This window comes from Belonocnema kinseyi, chromosome 3 (genome assembly GCF_010883055.1).
Source record: "Belonocnema kinseyi isolate 2016_QV_RU_SX_M_011 chromosome 3, B_treatae_v1, whole genome shotgun sequence".
In the NCBI taxonomy this organism is placed as follows: domain Eukaryota; kingdom Metazoa; phylum Arthropoda; class Insecta; order Hymenoptera; family Cynipidae; genus Belonocnema; species Belonocnema kinseyi.
The window spans coordinates 26994207-27004058 of NC_046659.1; the positions used below are offsets into that span (position 1 = coordinate 26994207).

Below are 9852 nucleotides of genomic sequence, written 5' to 3' on the forward strand. Positions count from 1 at the left end.
TTAAAGAAAAAAATTCTGTTTTTTTTTAAACAAAGCACAAAATTCAAATACTCATAACTTTAAAAAAAAATAGGTTTGAAAATCAGAAAAATACGTATCGCCTTATTTCCTTTAAAAAACAACAGATTTCGTTTTCGAGAGATTATGCGATTTCAAGTCCCTGTCTGATTTGAAATGGATTCGGTCCGCGTGAATAATTTGTACGCTTAAAAGAGTTTTATAAAGAAGCAGTCGTGAAGCTTTTTAACAACAAGTTTAAACGATTCATCTGAGATCAATATAGTTTGAACCAAAGGAAAATCTGGTTTCAATGTTTTCAACGTTTTTTTTATGAATTTCTCCATATATTTTATTAAAATTTTTAAATTGGAGTTCGATATGAAGTTTACAGAACTCTTGTAGAGTCATTCCACATTTTTTGACATTAAATCCCCCACTATAGAAATAATTCAGGAAAGAGTAATGCACTTTTTTCCGCGTAGACATTATGTGTCTGTTTTAATTGAAATGCATATTATGGATTGTAATAGTATACATTAAAGAGATGATATACAATTTCAGGGACAAACTCCAGTGCGAAGCACGAGATACGCGATGGTAATATGTTCGTTAAAGCCGAAGGAGTTTTAAAAACAGAATTCACAATAACACAATTACTGTTGTCGGTGCTTTGATCTTCAGTTATAAGAAGTCTGTGGACAAATGGGAGTAATATACAGAGGCTGAGCGCGTAGGGTGAGGGATACACATTATTGAGCGCTAAGCGCTAGAACGAACAGTGGCGCGCCCTAGACGCGCTCAAACTTGCAAACGAAGCGAGCCGCACGCGTACTGGGCAATGAGAATGTGACCGCGAAGCGGGTAGCTTTTTTAGTTTCGAGTTCAAAATATTTTAAATATGTGATTGCTCTCAACTGTTAAAAATACATTAGAAAAAATGTTTAATGTTCAAGGAAACATTAACAGAAAAAGTAGGGTGTTTAAAGAGTAATTTTTGTGTATTTTTAAATTAATTCTTTCTAACTTATATTCTGAGATAAATGCATTTAAACAGATAAAAGGTGAAAATTAAAAATGCTGTTGATGTGATATAACCTCAAAGAAAAACGTTATTTATTTCATTTATAAAATTATTTTACCTTATTTATTCACTCTACAGAGATAACACGATACTGGATGAGAACATTTAAGCAGATGTCCGAAGATGCCATGACAGAATTAGGCGCAGAGGCGAAATCGGTGATAGGCAAAAAAATATCGGAAATGAATCGCCAACTAAGGATTAAAAGGAATTGGAGCCGAAAAAAAAAGAAATCGCGAGCAATAATATATTCTGGAGAAGAAAACATTTCTTATGACAAAACAAGATCCGAAGTTGAGTTGGAAGATGACGGTGATTCGGACATGACGAAGGAAAATATGTCTGCAAATGTAATTTTCTGCTTTTTTATAAAATTGTTTTTAAACTAGAAAGAAGTAAGATTATTTACCTTGCATGGAATTGTTAAATTTTTAAAGCTTCAATATTCAATTAATTAATTTCGAAAGTTTACAGATAAAAAGCATACCATTTTCAACGTTTTTAAAGATTTAAAATGTAAAGGTTCACAATATTTAACAGGCTTATATTCTGAACGTTGAAAATAATAATGATTTTTGAAAAAGAAATTTAATTTTCTTGTCAAAAAAAATGTACTTACAAGCAATATTTATCAAGTTTAATATTTATATGATTTCCATTTAAAGTCAGAGTTTTGAATGCGCAAGTCTAAAACAGTTCAATTTTGTAGGCATTTAATATATAGGTTTTTGGATTAAAAAGCTTAAATTCGAAAATATTAGATTTTAAATTTTTGAATTCTTAGAGGCTTTCAGGTGAATTTTGTTTAATAGTGAAAATAAGAGAGAATTTATTTTTTTAACAGAAAAATGGTATAATCAACTTTAATTTTACATTTATATTTTTGTATGCAACAACAATTTAAAATTATAAAATTCCAGAAGCTTCGAATTTGAAAAGATTACTTAGTTTTCAATGTCAAAATGTCAAATTTTAATCACTTCGAATTTAAAATGATTTAAATTGAAATTTTTTTAATTATGTACCACTGAACACGTTTATTTAGAAATAATACAATTTCATTTGAATTGGAGAAGATCCTCTTTCAAAATTTGAATCTGAAATGATTCAATTTCAAGATTCATTAATGAGCAATGAAAATGATCGATTTAAAAGGCTTTGAATTAAAAATGATACAATTTCAACTCGTTCCGAATGAAATTTTGGAATTGTGAAAATTTTAGTCTGAAATTTGTACAATATTGGGAGTTTTTGATTTAAAATTCGTCAGTTCAAACACATTTATTTTCAAATTATTCAATTTCAAACAAATCTTTTTAGAAATAATACTTCAGATTAAATTAGTCGCAATAACTTTTTACTCGCAAATATAAATGTTCAAGCATTTAAAGGTGTAATAAAAAAAATATTTTATGATAATCTACGTAATTCTGATTACAGGTCTGATACAAAACGAAAGAGAAGCGAAGAAAACAGCTGGGTCTAGCTGTATTTGTGAGTGAAGCAGATGTAAATTTAGGAAACTCGTTTTTAGTTTTGATAAATATTTGCAATCATGAGTCTTTATTTAAAATTATTATGTAGTTTTCAAATATTTTAAATGTGTGAAGACTTGCATTTGCTAAGTTTGATGTTAACCGAATAAATGCCGGCCAGGACCAGATAAGACCCGGACACAGATTTCTCACCGTTCCGTATATGTTCCGGATGGGCCGGGAAAGCGAGATTCCATGTCGAATGGATCCCGGCTAGTTATAGATAAGACCCGGATACAGATTTGCCTGGGACCCATTTAAGTTCCGGATAGACCCAGAGGTAGCGAAATTTCATACCGAATAGATCCCGGCAAGGACCAGATAAGACCCAGAAACAGATTTCTCAGCGTCCCGTATAAGTTTCGGATAGACCCGGACAGTGATATTTCATAAAGAATAGATCCCGGCTAGAACCAAATAAGATCCGAATACAGATTTCTCAGCGCCCTATATAAGTTTTGGTTAAGCCCGGACAGCGAATTTTCATAACTTATTTATCCAGGCTAGAACCAGATAAGACCCGGATACAGATTTCTCAGCGTCCCGTATAAGTTTTAGATAGGCCCGAACAGCGAGTTTTGATACCGACTAGATCCCGGCTGGGACCAGATAAGACCCGGATACAGACTTTTCAGTGTCCCGTATAAGTGTCGGATAGGCCCAGACAGCGAGATTTCATGCCGAATAGATCACGGCTAGTACCAGATAAGATCCGGATACAGATTTCTCAGCGAGCCTCTTAAGTTCCGCATGAACCCGAGCAGCGAGGTTCCATACCGAACAGATCCCGGCTAGGACCAGATAACACCCGGATACAGATTTCTCAGCATCCCGTACAAGTACTGCATAGGCCCGGAGAGAGCGAAATTCCATACCGAATAGATCCCGGCTAGGACCAGATAAGACCCGGATACAGATATCTCAGCGTCCCATATAAGTTTCAGGTAGGTCCGGCTAGTGTCACATAAAACCCGGATACAGATTTCTCAGCGTCTCGTATAAGTTCCGGATAGGTCCGGACAGCGAGGTTTCATACCGAATAGATCCTGGCTAAGACCAGATAAGATCCGGATACAGATTTCTTAGCGTACTGCATGAGCTTTTTATAAGCCCGGATAGCGAGGTTTTATATCGAATTGATCCCGGCTAGGACCAGATAAGACACGGATACAGATTTCTCAGCGTCCCATATAAGTTTCAGGTAGGTCCGGCTAGTGTCACATAAAACCCGGATACAGATTTCTCAACGTCCCGTATAAGTTCCGAATAGGCCGGGAAAGCGAGATTCTACGCCGAATAGATCCCGGCTGGTACCATATAAGACCCAAATACAGATTTTCAACGTCCCGTATAAGTTTCGGACAGGCCTGTACATTGACATTTCATACCGAATAGTTCCCGTATAGGACCAGATAAGATCCGGATACCGATTTCTCAGCGTCCTGCATAAGTTTTGGATAAGCCCGGACAGCGAGATTTCATATCGAATTTATCCCGGCTAGGACCAGATAAGACCCAGAAACAGATTTCTCAGCGTCTCGTATACGTTCCAAATAGGCCGGGAAAACGAGATTCCATGCCAAATAGATTCTAACTAGTACCATATAAGACCCGAATACAGATTTTTCAGCGTCCTGTATAAGTTTTGGATAGGACCGGACAGCGAGATTTCATACCGAATAAATCGCGGCTAGTACCAAATAAGACCCGGACACAAATTTCTGAGCGTCCCGTACAAGTTCCGCATAGGCCCAGAGATAGCGAAATTTCATACCGAATAGATCCCGGCTAGGACCATATAAGACCCGGATACAGATATCTCAGCATCCCGTACAAGTTCCGGATAGGTCCGGACAACGAGGTTTCATACCACATAGATCCCGGCTAGGACCAGATAAGATCCGCATACAGATTTCTCAGCGTTCTGCATAAGTTTTTTATAAGCCCGTACAGCGAGGTTTCATATAGAATTGATCCCGGCTAGGACCAGATAAGACTCGGGTACAGATTTCTCAGCGTCCCGTATAAGTTCCGAATAGGCCGGGAAAGGGAGATTCTGGGCCGAATGGATCCCGGCTGGTACCAGATAAGACCCGGATACAGATTTTTCAGCGTCCCGTATAAGTTTCGGACAGGCCCGTACATTGACATGTCATGCCGAATAGTTCCCGGCTAGGACCAGATAATATCCGTATACTGATTTCTCAGCGTCCCGTATAAGTTTCGGACAGGCCCGTACATTGTCATTTCATACCGAATAGTTCCCGGCTAGGACCAGATAATATCCGTATACTGATTTCTCAGCGTCCTGTATAAGTTTTGGATAAGCCCGGACAGCGAGGTTTCACATCGGATTGATCCCGGCTAGGACCATATTGTCACGTACGAATGAACTCACACAATTTTTGACACCAACATTAAAAGAGGAAAACAAAGAGAAATGTGCTGCCTGTCTTCCGGGTAACAATGTTGTCTCAAATAACGTAGAATTGTACGTGGAGGGAGGCTTCCCCTAAACTGAAGGAATGACGAGTGAAGCTCGTCTTTCCTTTAATTATTTTTGTGGGTTGGTACCCTCACGCTCGGACTGAGAGTTGTCGACCCTGTAAAGAAAGAAGAAAAAGAAAGGATCCTACCGGACTGGTCGAAAAATTTTTCTTCCTTAATTGTGTCCACACTGAATTTATTCGAATAAATTAAATATAACAATAACACTTGTAAAGAAAATGGTGTGAAAGAGGACACGTCCTACAATGGGTGGAACGTGTCACATAATACAAAAAGAAGATATAAAATCGGTTCGATACAACTTACTAGTAAGAAGAACTTAAACAACCGCTTATTTGTTCAAAAGGGTGCAGGGAAGCCAGAAGGAAGGATGCGCCCTTGGCCTTCTCTGTCAACTTTCGATAAAAAGAAAATGAAAAGGCGAAAGAAAAACCTTTTCAAACTCGTAGATTATTTTGAATAATCTACTTTTGTCCTTTTTGGCATCCGCGAGAGTCACACAATACATGCGAACACCTGTCACTTTCCCAGAGTTTCTTTCATAAATAATTTTACAGTGAGTCTAGAATTCATCTACGCCTTCAGAGATTATTACTCCATCTCGTTACTACTGCCACTGACTCACGTTTCACGATTAGGAGGTAACAATTTCTAAACTTTGTTTTAAGCAGGCGAGATAGGACACGAGACAATGAGTCTAGAATTCATAGAAGAAAATCTAAGCCTTCAGACGTTATTACTCCATCTCGTTACTACTGCCACTGACTCACGTTTCACGATAAGTAAGTAATAATTTCTAATCTTCTAATTTTGTTTTAAGCAGGCGGGATAGGACACGAGATCAAAGCACTAAAAAACCCGGCCCGAGAAAAGTATAGTCTCGTAAATGAACTGAACTCTGGGTTAGGTGCCGACGATGACTCGTTCCCGTTACGGTCCTGCCTCCCGTCGAATAGAGATTAATTTTAACGTCCGGATCGCGGACACAATTAAATTACCACTCGATCAACACCTCGACTTGCTCCCGTTACCGGCCCGAGAAAAGTATAGTCTCGTGAACGAACTGAAGTCCGGGATAGGATGCGAAGACTTACGTATTGAGAATTCATCTCTTAACGTTTAGCGGAATCCGGATCTCGACGTGCGGACGGGCGAGATTTTGACGTATATGCTGGTCTTTGTGCCAAAGTCGTTCAACAAACTGTCGGACTTGATGCTTGTCCGATGCACGTTTATAGTTCATAATTCAGGGGGAAACTAGGTAGGGATATTTGCAAACTTGCGGAATTTTTGGTTGGGAAGGCAAGGATGCGCTGTATTTTTCTTAGCTTGCATTTTTTTGTGTGAGAATATGTTATTGACAAATGCCTCGCTTAGGTATTGTAATTACGAAGCAGAAGACTTGTCAGCACTTTATATGAGTAAAGTACTTTGAGCTCTTTTCTGCATTTCAAAGAATAATTTTGAATTTTAATTTGCATTTAAATCGATGCAGATCGGAATTTTCAATTCAATATTGGGTATTTATTACTTCCGACCTTCGACTGATCGAATTAGGCATTTGACATTTGATCTTTTTCTGCGTGAACGCATGGTATTGTTTTGAATCTCGCCACATGCACACGCTGTCAGCCTGTATAGCAGTCAATGTATGTTGTTGAAATACAGTCTTATGTAGAAAGAGGGTGGGAAGACGGAGAGAAGAAGAGAGTAGAGTGGTTCAGGTACAATGAACTGTAGTCGTGTCCATCGTACATAGCTTGGTTGCATGTAAGAATATGTGGAGGAAGGAAAGGAGGCAAGGCCGCGTGTGAAGCTTAAAGGATGGCGCTACGTTTAGGCATGTCGAGATAGAGAGAGTAAGCGTGGTGCTCTCGGGTATGTGGATATGTTGACCGTGTTCGTGCTTTCCTTCCTTCTGGCTGTACATAATTCACCCTTATATAATTCGTCTATTCGCAGTAGTAGAGTTATGCTTATGAAAAATAAGAAAGCATAATTTCGTCAGGAAACAATTTTAATTTAGAATTATTTTATACATCGTTAATTTCCTTATTCGTAAGTTGGTTCGTTCTAGCTTTGCGCTTGGTGTGCAGCGTCAGCAATACCTCTCGGATTACGAGCGAGCAGATTTGCTTTGCAACTTGCATAGAGTTTTAAACCATTGTGATTCGAAATAATATTTCGAAACACATTAATTCAAAAAGAATTTTAATGTGACGTTCACTCGTAACAAACCACATCGGAATTTAGCAATTTCGTCCCGCATTGACTGAGTGGTTCATCCCGGTGAAGTCTTGAGTGTTATTCTTTTCTCCTGCTAAGGAGTCCTGTATGGGTGATTACTCTCATTAACGATAGATCTTAGTGGAGGGGGTGTCGCGACAGTTGACGTTTTGCTGGACCATTGTAAAAGTTGGCTAATTAGTATGCCTACGTTTTTCTCAATCGCCGGGTTCAGCTGAATTCGTACCTCGATAGTGCGGGTGGTCGAAGCCGTGATTTAGTTTCGGTAGTTGGATCGCGTGAGCGAGGGAGTGGGGAGAGAATGATTAGTTTTCTTCTCATCCCCTCGCTCCCAAAATCACAGAGTGCAGTGGAAAAGTGCATTGGTTTTTTTTCTTGTTAATATATACATACATATATACATATTAACATTCATATATATACATAGTATCCTGAGTATTATTGAATTTAGCGCGTAAATAGATCGGTAAGTCAGATCTTCCATTATATCAAGAGGATCGAATGAATTCACACGTCGTCAGAATGACGACGTAAGCCACGAAGTGCACACGTAAAACTTATTGAAAATTATAAAACTAATTTATAAAATGAATTAAGAAACATAAGTGTGAATAATAACATTGAGTGTTGTTTCTTTGTTATTGCAGGTAGGATTAATAATTAGTTTAGTCACTATATTATATTTTTTGTATAAAATAATAAAATCTTTGTTATTATAGAGAGACAATTCTACTTATTATTTATTGATAACTCAATGAAATAAATCAAGACATTATAAAACAACATTCAATGTTATTATTCAAACTTATGTTTCTTAATTCTTTTTATAAATTAGTTTTATAATTCTTAATAAATTTTACGTGACCACTTCGTAGCTTACGTCGTTATCCTGACGACGTGTGAATTCATTCGATCCTCTTGATATAATGGAAGATCTGACTTACCAATCTATTTACGCGCTAAATTCAATAATACTCAGAATACTTCCTTACACACATACACACACATTCACACATGTGTGTGTGTATATTTGTGTGAGAAAACACAGTGCAAGGATTTATCCAAAGAATTGAGGTGCCATTGGGCTTATTGAAGCTCGAGCCAATATGTATAAAAAGTAAGTATCCAATTCATTTCAATGAAATGATATTTTAGTTTTGATACCTTTTTAAAATTAATACTAATTTTAAAGGGGTTTTGAAATAAAAAAAATTTTTAATATTTTATTCGATTGAATATTAATCTTTTTGGGTTTTTATTTTAAATTAAAATCTTCTTGAAAATTAGTTTTTTTTTATTATTAGTGAAAAATTATCTTTTTTTTTGCTACAAATTCAATTTTTCTGCGGGTTTAAAATTAAGTAATTTTGTTGAAAATTTAACGATTTTGTTATAAATTTGTTTGAAAATTAATCTTCTTGAAAGAAAATTAAACTATTCGATTTCCAATTTTAATTTGATCTATGTACATATTTTGGTTGGAATTTCATTAACTTAATTAAAAATGCGTCTTTTTCGGTAGAAAATTTAACTTATTAATTGTAACTTTATCTTTTTAAATAAAATTTAATTTCTATGATTGAAAATTTGATTATTTAGTTGGAAACTTAAAAATTACATTTTTTTTAATAAAAATTTTTTTTCAACTAAAAATTTAACCAATCTTTATTAATAAATTTTAGTTGAAAATTGATCTTTTCATTGAAAAATAATTTTTGTTGTAGTTAAAAATGCTGCTATTTATAACTGTATTTAAATTGATTTAAATCCAACTTCTTTGGACTATTTTCACTAATCTTAGGAGCATATGTTTTATTTAAAATCCAGTAGACAATTTTTACTCTTTTTAACGGTGTGCAATTTTAGAAATTTGTAATGCAATATATTTCGTAAAGTGCCTATAAATTTTCAACGTAGCTAATGTCTTATTATGATAGGCTATCAATATTTTTAAAACAAAAAGAAAACAATCTTTAAAAAAATCAAACTTGCTACTGGAATATTTAAATTTTAAACCAAACGGTTGAATTTTCATTCATTCTATGTTTGTCTTTTTTGATAAGTTATTTACAAATTCAAAAAAAGTTCGATTTCAAATGTTGTTAAATATTGAATTCGATTCTTAACTTTTTTGAAACATATCATATTATGTAGTTTACAATACATAATTCTAAAGCCATTTATTTAAATAAATTTCCATTTTAAATCATCATTTTCAATCGTAATGTTTGAATTTTAAGATTTTTTAAATCGAAACGTAAATGAAATTTTCTAAACTAAACAATCTGAAACTGAATAGTTTGGAATTTCGAAAAGTTAAATATGACCTTTTATTTAGTAAATTTTTAATCCTTTATTGAAATTGTTGAATCTTTATATATAATTACCAATTGAATATTCATTATTTCAGAAAAAATGCGAGTGAGTTGAGGATATATCGAAAGCATTTATTTTTTATTTTCCAGGATTTTTTTTTCTAAT

At 35.2% G+C, this 9852-nt stretch overlaps 1 protein-coding gene across 1 annotated transcript in view; it reads left to right on the plus strand.

The window, feature by feature from the left end:
• Positions 1-1198: 1198 nt before the first annotated feature.
• Positions 1199-9852, plus strand: part of LOC117169586 — a 37243-nt gene continuing 28589 nt past the window's right edge. The window contains exons 1-2 of the mRNA XM_033356023.1: positions 1199-1431; positions 2522-2575. The gene's annotated coding sequence lies outside the window, so the exon portion shown is untranslated. The remainder of the gene's footprint in view (positions 1432-2521; positions 2576-9852) is intronic.